This window comes from Coregonus lavaretus, assembly GCF_964263955.1.
Source record: "Coregonus lavaretus genome assembly, chromosome: 27".
Lineage (NCBI taxonomy): Eukaryota > Metazoa > Chordata > Actinopteri > Salmoniformes > Salmonidae > Coregonus > Coregonus lavaretus.
Window position 1 is genome coordinate 21936784 of NC_140014.1, and position 7767 is coordinate 21944550.

The following is a 7767-nucleotide window of genomic DNA, read 5'->3' on the forward strand; positions in this document are numbered from 1 at the left end:
TAGAATTGGGTGTGCCAGGACGGTATCTCTCAATGAACATGATTGGAGCCCTGCTGTAGAGTACAGACAAACAAGGGAGTGCAAAAATGAGAACTGTAAAGGCAACAATAAAACTCATTCAAACATTAAAGTGTTCTGCTAGCCAATTTAACAAGTCATGAAGAGAGGAATCCCTTCAGTATACATGGTTGAATGGGGGGTGGTTGGTTCCCAAACACAACTTCAAGACTGCCTCACCTGACAGGAGTTCCTTTCCTTGCTAATTTCTCAGTAATACAAGAGATCATTGAGACAATCTCTAAAATACTGCTCAATTTCTGTCGATATCTCTTGCCATCCTAAACTTGCTTACACAGCAAACCTGTTTTTAAACGGAGAATGAGGGGAGTGGTGGAGCACCTCTCCCAGGCTGTACAGTAACTGCTATAAAGTATAAAGACTATACTCTGAGCTCCAGTAGTAGTGCTGATGGGGGCTCTGGTTGGAACCAGCTGTTGCTGGGTGTCTGTCACTGAAGTCTTTCTATAGCATAGACAAAAAGACAGACAGACAGACAGACAGCAAGGGGAGAATGAAGGAGGACAACTGCTGCGATAGGGGCTATGGAGTGGACGCTGGGGGGTGGGGAGATACAGAAGGCCACTGGAAAGTATTGGGCTGTGCAACAGATCCCGACCTGCGTCAGGCACAGGGATTCCTGACAGGGCAGGCTATCTTTCATGTTTGCGGCTCCTTCACATAGTAACAGGGCCTGATGTGATGTCAGACATGTCAGCGGTTATATCCATTTGTTGTTTCCTACCCAGCATGCACCTGTGGTCATATGCAGATACACCTCCGTCGGCAAGGTGGAGTGGCGTCGCTCCCATCCTCTCTCTGGTTCTCCCCTCTGTCATCTGAGCTTGGACCTCTGGCCCTGAAACAGTTGGCTGTACACAGAAAGACCTGTAGAGGAAAGAAGATAACTGACATGAACACAATAATAATAACAATTGGAGTTAACATCTAATGTTGCAATTTCAAGACCCGCTCTTCATTGTGCAGTAGTTAGAAACTATACTACCGTGGGAGGAGATCAGGGCAAAAGCTGGGGAAGAAAGTACTCCATAGTGCTGACTGGTGTATCTTACACTTCAAAAAGGAGCATTTGGAGCCAATTTCAAATACAAATAGTGTGAGGAGTTGAGCCAAACTTGAAAAGTTCTATAAGGAATTTTATTTAGCTAATAGTTGCAAGAGTATGCTAGATGTTTGAATTGTTATAGGGAGAAGAATGAGTCTGAGGACTATTATAAATATAATAGTCTGAGGTATTGGATGTAGAAATAGTTCTATGTGCAAAACCAATGGAGAGAAATAGGGGAATCAGCTGGCACACTGTCCTGGTAGGGCTGTGTTACTTTTCATGGCCAACGCAAGTATCAGTGGAGCTGCCCAGGCAGCCACTGGACATCAGCCCCTGTCCTGCTGACCCGTCACCCCTTGCCCTCTTGCATATCACCTGGCCTAGAGCCAGGCATCCAGTAGAAAAGGAATTCCAAGTACAGTTGGAGCTGCTGTGTTTGTGCTCCCAAACAGTATTCCCTTTCATTCCCTCTCAGCAGACTCTGTTTATTTTGGTGCTCTTTTACACCGTGGGGCCTGACGGAGCTGGAAAGCAAAAACATCTCCCCAACTTCCAATCCGATGACATGACCGCTGGAAGCGTCTTTTTCTAGCTCAGCAAAAGAAAGAGAAAAAGGCCAATATTCCCCTTCCTTTCCCCCCTGACAGTAGCCTAATGCAGAACAAAACCTAATGAAACAAACTGCCTCCAAACAGATACTAGATTACTGCGAGAAACCAGGACCTGAGATTTGTCTGAATTGAACATGACAACTGGGAAAACAACATGCCAAGCGAGGAAACTAGTTGAAAAATAAGAATTAGAGTGATGTGTCTTTACTTGGTTCCAGGGTTGGAAATTAACACTTCCACCAGCAAATGCGGGTAGATTTTCTCATTGGCGAGTAAGAATGTATATTAAAAACAAAAAACTACTTTTTATATGAGAATAGACATTGGTCTGAAGCTGAAAAAGAAAGGAAATTCACATGAGCACCACAATGACTATTCCACACATGCTCTACCAAGGTTTTCCAGCACACAGCTTTGACCTACTACAGTAGCTATGTCGGTATTGTACTTCAAACTATGTGTAGGCAGGTTGCTAGGATTCAAACCTTCTCAAACAGCCTAATTCATACTCTTAGACGAGGTGCTTCCACAATAATGTGAATTGTACCGCATACAAGGTAAAGTATTGGATTCTTCACACACCACAGTAAGACATTATCCCATTAAGCTACCTTTAAATGCTTTTTAAAAATTAAATTAAAGCAAGCATTGCTTTTATACTTACAAGACCATCAGGCTTGATTGATCTGTTTTGTGTTGTAGTAATGTGGTGCATGCCTGTATTTCCTTAAACCTACGTGACATTGAATACGTGTAATTGAAAACAAGTAATCATAATAACATCCTTTTTTGGTCAGTAGGTGCCCAACATAACAGCAGGTGGTTGTGTGTTGGACACAGTTGCTCAGATAGATAGTACCTGTCTGCATTCCTGTTTTCTGTAACTGTTAGCTTACCTGTGTTTCAAACATGGTCCTGTTTTATCAATTGCTGATCAATGGACAGTTCATTACCTCTGTCAAAATAATATGTAGTTTAAAGTTATGTTTGTACTTGTATTTCTTTTTGCAATAAAGATGGTGACGCAACAATAATACACATTTACAATAGGCCTATATGTAAAAATACATACAGCCAAATGATATATACACTGCTCAAAAAAATTAAGGGAACACTAAAATAACACATCCTAGATCTGAATGAATGAAATAATCTTATTAAATACTTTTTTCTTTACATAGTTGAATGTGCTGACAGCAAAATCACACAAAAATGATCAATGGAAATCAAATGTATCAACCCATGGAGGTCTGGATTTGGAGTCACACTCAAAATTAAAGTGGAAAACCACACTACAGGCTGATCCAACTTTGATGTAATGTCCTTAAAATAAGTCAAAATGAGGCTCAGTAGTGTGTGTGGCCTCCACGTGCCTGTATGACCTCCCTACAACGGCTGGGCATGCTCCTGATGAGGTGGCGGGTGGTCTCCTGAGGGATCTCCTCCCAGACCTGGACTAAAGCATCCGCCAACTCCTGGACAGTCTGTGGTGCAACGAGGCGTTGGTGGATGGAGCGAGACATGATGTCCTAGATGTGCTCAATTGGATTCAGGTCTGGGGAACGGGCGGGGAACAGCAATATACGGACAGGTGAGACAAAAAATCAGGTTGCTGTTCATTTTGTACAAGCTGGACATCCTATTAGTTCTCTAAGATACATTGGAAGAGAAATGGTCAATATGTCATGCAGGGGAGGGGACATTGAGAGGAAACTTCTTGAAAGGGAATCTTTCTGGATCCACAGGGTCAGCACACTGTCTACTCTTGGCCTTAACGAGAAGTTCGACTTTGAAACCGTTTTTATAGTTTCAAAATGTCCAAATGATTGTGTTTTTATCCTATCTGATTATTGTGTGTACATATATTACTGTAAATATTGATCACATTCATTGTGTATGATCATATATTTTGATACGTTGAATGTTAATATTGTGAACCTATGTTATATATTTTTTACCTCCTGTTTCAGGAAGTGATGTCACTGAGTACTGCCCATATATATAGGACCTTCCACCACCATCTGGGATATGGATGCCTGATGAAGACCTAAGGGTGGAAACGTTGTTATAAACAAAATCACCTGGGAGCATGAGCAGCAGTGTGTGCCGCTTTCCTTTCTGTTTTCCGTTGCGTTATACCCTCAGAACACCCTTGTTTTATAAGAAGGCTGTGAGGATACATTATTTATTCATTTGAATCCTTTATCAGCTGATTTTCAATGTGAAGAAGTGCAACAAGAACGGTGTGTGAGGATTTCTTTGAGCGAGCGGCCCGGCCACAGGAGCTGGTCAGCATGGACATGCTGGAGGTGAGCTAGAAGTTTCTATTATTATCTATTTTATTATTATCACTGCATTGTTGGGAAAGAGCTCTCAAGGGAAGAATACTGTTTTACACTGGTTGTATCCTGTGAATGTGGTGAATAAACTTTGAAACTTGAATGACCGTGTATTCCCTCAGTTACAAACACACACACACACACACACACACACACACACACACACACACACACAAGCACTATGAGCAGGTAAAGGCATCAATTTCACCCTAGCCAGGCCAGTCAGACCCATCCATCAATCTGATCCACAAGAAATTGGTGCCACGGCTACACAACACTGTGGTGGGATTCTACAACTGGTTAGAGATCTGCTGTCTTGTTTGTGTGTGCGCATGTGTGTGAGAGAGAGAATCCTGTTATGCTAAGATTGTGTGCTTTATGTTAAATGATGTTTAGAGATTGGAAGATAGGGGAGAGGGAGAAGATGGAGATAGTGGAACTTCAAATAAGTAAGAGGTGAGTTTTAATATATACCAAAAATAAACTACAGTGTAACTAACTATCATCAGGTTTCTTTGTTCTAAACCCACCCTTATGTTTTTATTTAAGACTGATAATTATTTTTGTGTGTCGTGTACACAGAGCTTTTCTACACTGCCCTCAATGAAATCAAATCAAGCTTTATTTATTTAGCACATTTCTGACATAAATGCAACGCAATGCTCTTCACAAGAAAAAAACTATGAAAAAACTATTAAAATAAAAACAGAAATATTTACTACACAACAAACATAAGAGGATAAAAAACAAAATAATAACAATAAAAACTGAAAGACTAAAAAAGCACCTTAAGGAAAAGCAAAGCTAAAAAGGTGTGTTTTAAGATATCTTTTAAATGTGTCCACAGTTTCGGCCCCCCTCAGGTTCTCTGGTAGGCTATTCCAAATAAATAATAATTAAACCGCCCGCAGGCCACATTCGTCCCGCTGGCCGCCAGTTGGGGAACCCCGAAATATCGGAATTGTAAAATAAATATGACAAAAAATAAAGAAGATTATGCTTGCCAACATATTAGCAAAGTGATTGTGTCAGGCGAAAATTATATAAAACGTTTTACCATTGCAACATTTGATGCACAGTCACATTCATCATGGTTGTCTGAAGCGTGCTATAAATTTCACAGCTGGCGATGCCTCATTGCGATTGGTTATTCCCCATCATTTGCAACATGACTATGAGAGTCATCACTATCTTTCCTTTGCAGTATCTCAAACTGTCGTGACCACCAGCTGAGATAAACCTTTATGAGTTGATTTTACTCCTGGCTCTTTACTTTGTCTGAGCAGTGTCTTAACATCATCCTAAAACATACTCTGAGCTGGGAGTTTTTTTGTCTTAAAGCTGGTTTTAACAGGATTCCTAGGACCTTTTCTGAGATGCTTTGTGGATACGGGCCCTGGTCTCTCCTCTGTTCTAGCAAGATGCATGAAGTAGTACACACCACCACATTCACTGCCACTTGCATGCCTCTCCACGAACCCAAAGGCTCTTTTAAGAGCCAATCAATCAATCACATTTATTTATAAAGCCCTTTATACATCAGCAGATGTCACAAAGTGCTTATACAGAAACCCAGCCTAAAACCCCAAACAGCAAGCAATGCAGATGTAGAAGCACTGTGGCTAGGAAAAACTCCCTAGAAAGGCAGGAACCTAGGAATAAACCTAGAGAGGAACCAGGCTCTGAGGGGTAGCCAGTCCTCTTCTGGCTGTGCCGGGTGGAGATTTAAGAGTACATGGCCCTTAAGGCCAGATTGTTCTTCAAAACGTTCATAGAGGACCAGCAGGGTCAAAAAATAATCACAGTGGTTGTAGAGGGTGCAACAGGTCAGCACCTCAGGAGTAAATGTCAGTTGGCTTTTCATAGCCGAGCATTCAGAGGTCGAGACAGCAGGTGCGGTAGAGAGAGAGAGAGTCGAAAACAGCAGGTCCGGGACAAGGTAGCACGTCCGGTGAACAGGTCAGGGTTCCATAGCCGCAGGCAGAACAGTTGAAACTGGAGCAGCAGCACGACTAGGTGGACTGGGGACAGCCAGGAGTCATTCGGCCAGGTAGTCCTGATGGCTCAGGTCCTCCGGGAGGGGAGGGAGAGAGAATTAGAGGGAGCATACTTAAATTCACACAGGACACCAGATAAGACAGGAGAATTACACTGGGTATAACAGACTGACCCTAGCCCCACGGCACATAGACTATTGCAGCATAGATACTGGAGGCTGAGACAGGTGGGGTCGGGGGACACTGTGGCCCCGTCCGACGATACCTCCGGACAAGGCCAACCAGGCAGGATATAACCCCACTCACTTTGCTAAAGCACAGCCCCCACACCACCAGAGGGATATCAACAGACCACCAACTTACTACCCTGAGACAAGGCTGAGTATAGCCCACGAAGATCTCCTCCACTGCACAAGCCAGAGGGGGCGCAAGACCGGACAGGAAGATCATGTCAGTGACTCAACCCACTCAAGTCGCAAAAAAGCCTGGCACGACGTGACGCACCTCTACTAGTCCATGGAAGAGCACTAGTAAACCAGTGACTCAGGCCCCGTAATAGGGTCAGAGGCAGAGAATCGCAGTGGAGAAACAGGAGCCGGCCAGGCAGAGACAGCAAGGGTGGTTCGTCACTCCAGTGCCTTGCCATTCACCTTCGCACCCCTGGGCCAGACTTCACTCAATCATAGGACCTACTGAAGAGATGAGTCTTCAGTAAAGACTTAAAGGTCGAGACTGAGTCTGCGTCTCTCACATGGATAAGCAGACCATTCCATTAAAATTGAGCTCTATAGCAGAAAGCCCTGTCTCCAGCTGTTTGATTAGAAATGATAGGGACAATAAGGAGGCCTGCGTCAAGACTGTAGTGTACGTGTAGGTATGTATGGCAGGACCAAATCAGAGAGATAAGTAGGAGCAAGTCCATGTAATGCTTTGTAGGTTAGCAGTAAAACCTTGATATCAGCCCTAGCCTTTACAGGCTGGAGTAATATGATTCATGTTTTTGGTTCTAGTCAAGATTCTAACAGCTGTATTTAGCACTAACTGAAGTCTATTTAGTGCTTTATCCGAGTAGCTGGATAGTAGAGCATGGATTAGCTTTTCTGCCTCATTTTTGGACATAAAGTTTCTGATTTCTGCAATGTTACGAAGATGGAAAAAAACTGCCCTTGAAATATTCTTGATATGTTCATCAAAAGAGAGATCAGGGTCCAGAGTAACGCCGAGGTCTTTTACAGTTCTTATTTTTAGCCACCTAATAAATTAAAATAAGTGTGTGTGTCTGGAGGCGGCTGTCAAAACTATTAACGAAAGAATGGTCAAAATATCTCCTCCAGGAGGCGAACCCACAATATTCTGTTCCACAGGCGGGAACTCCAACCATTACACTATAAAACCTGTTCTGAACAGTTGGACTTCGACAGATAATTTAAAGTCTGGAAGCATTTGTTCAAAAATGACTTTGCTCATTCAGTGACTGCGCGTTTATTTATGTTGCTTGTCTAAAACAGTTGATTTGTTAAAAACAGACTTATTTAATCACATAATTAACCAAGTTAACAAGCATTTCGTTTTATTTTGACTGCACGCTGCAGCAACCTGATCTCATAGCATTTCGTATTATCCTGTATGTAAATCCAAGACACTCCATTTGTATGATATGTTACGTTTCGTATGGTATGTATTAATTTGTGGAT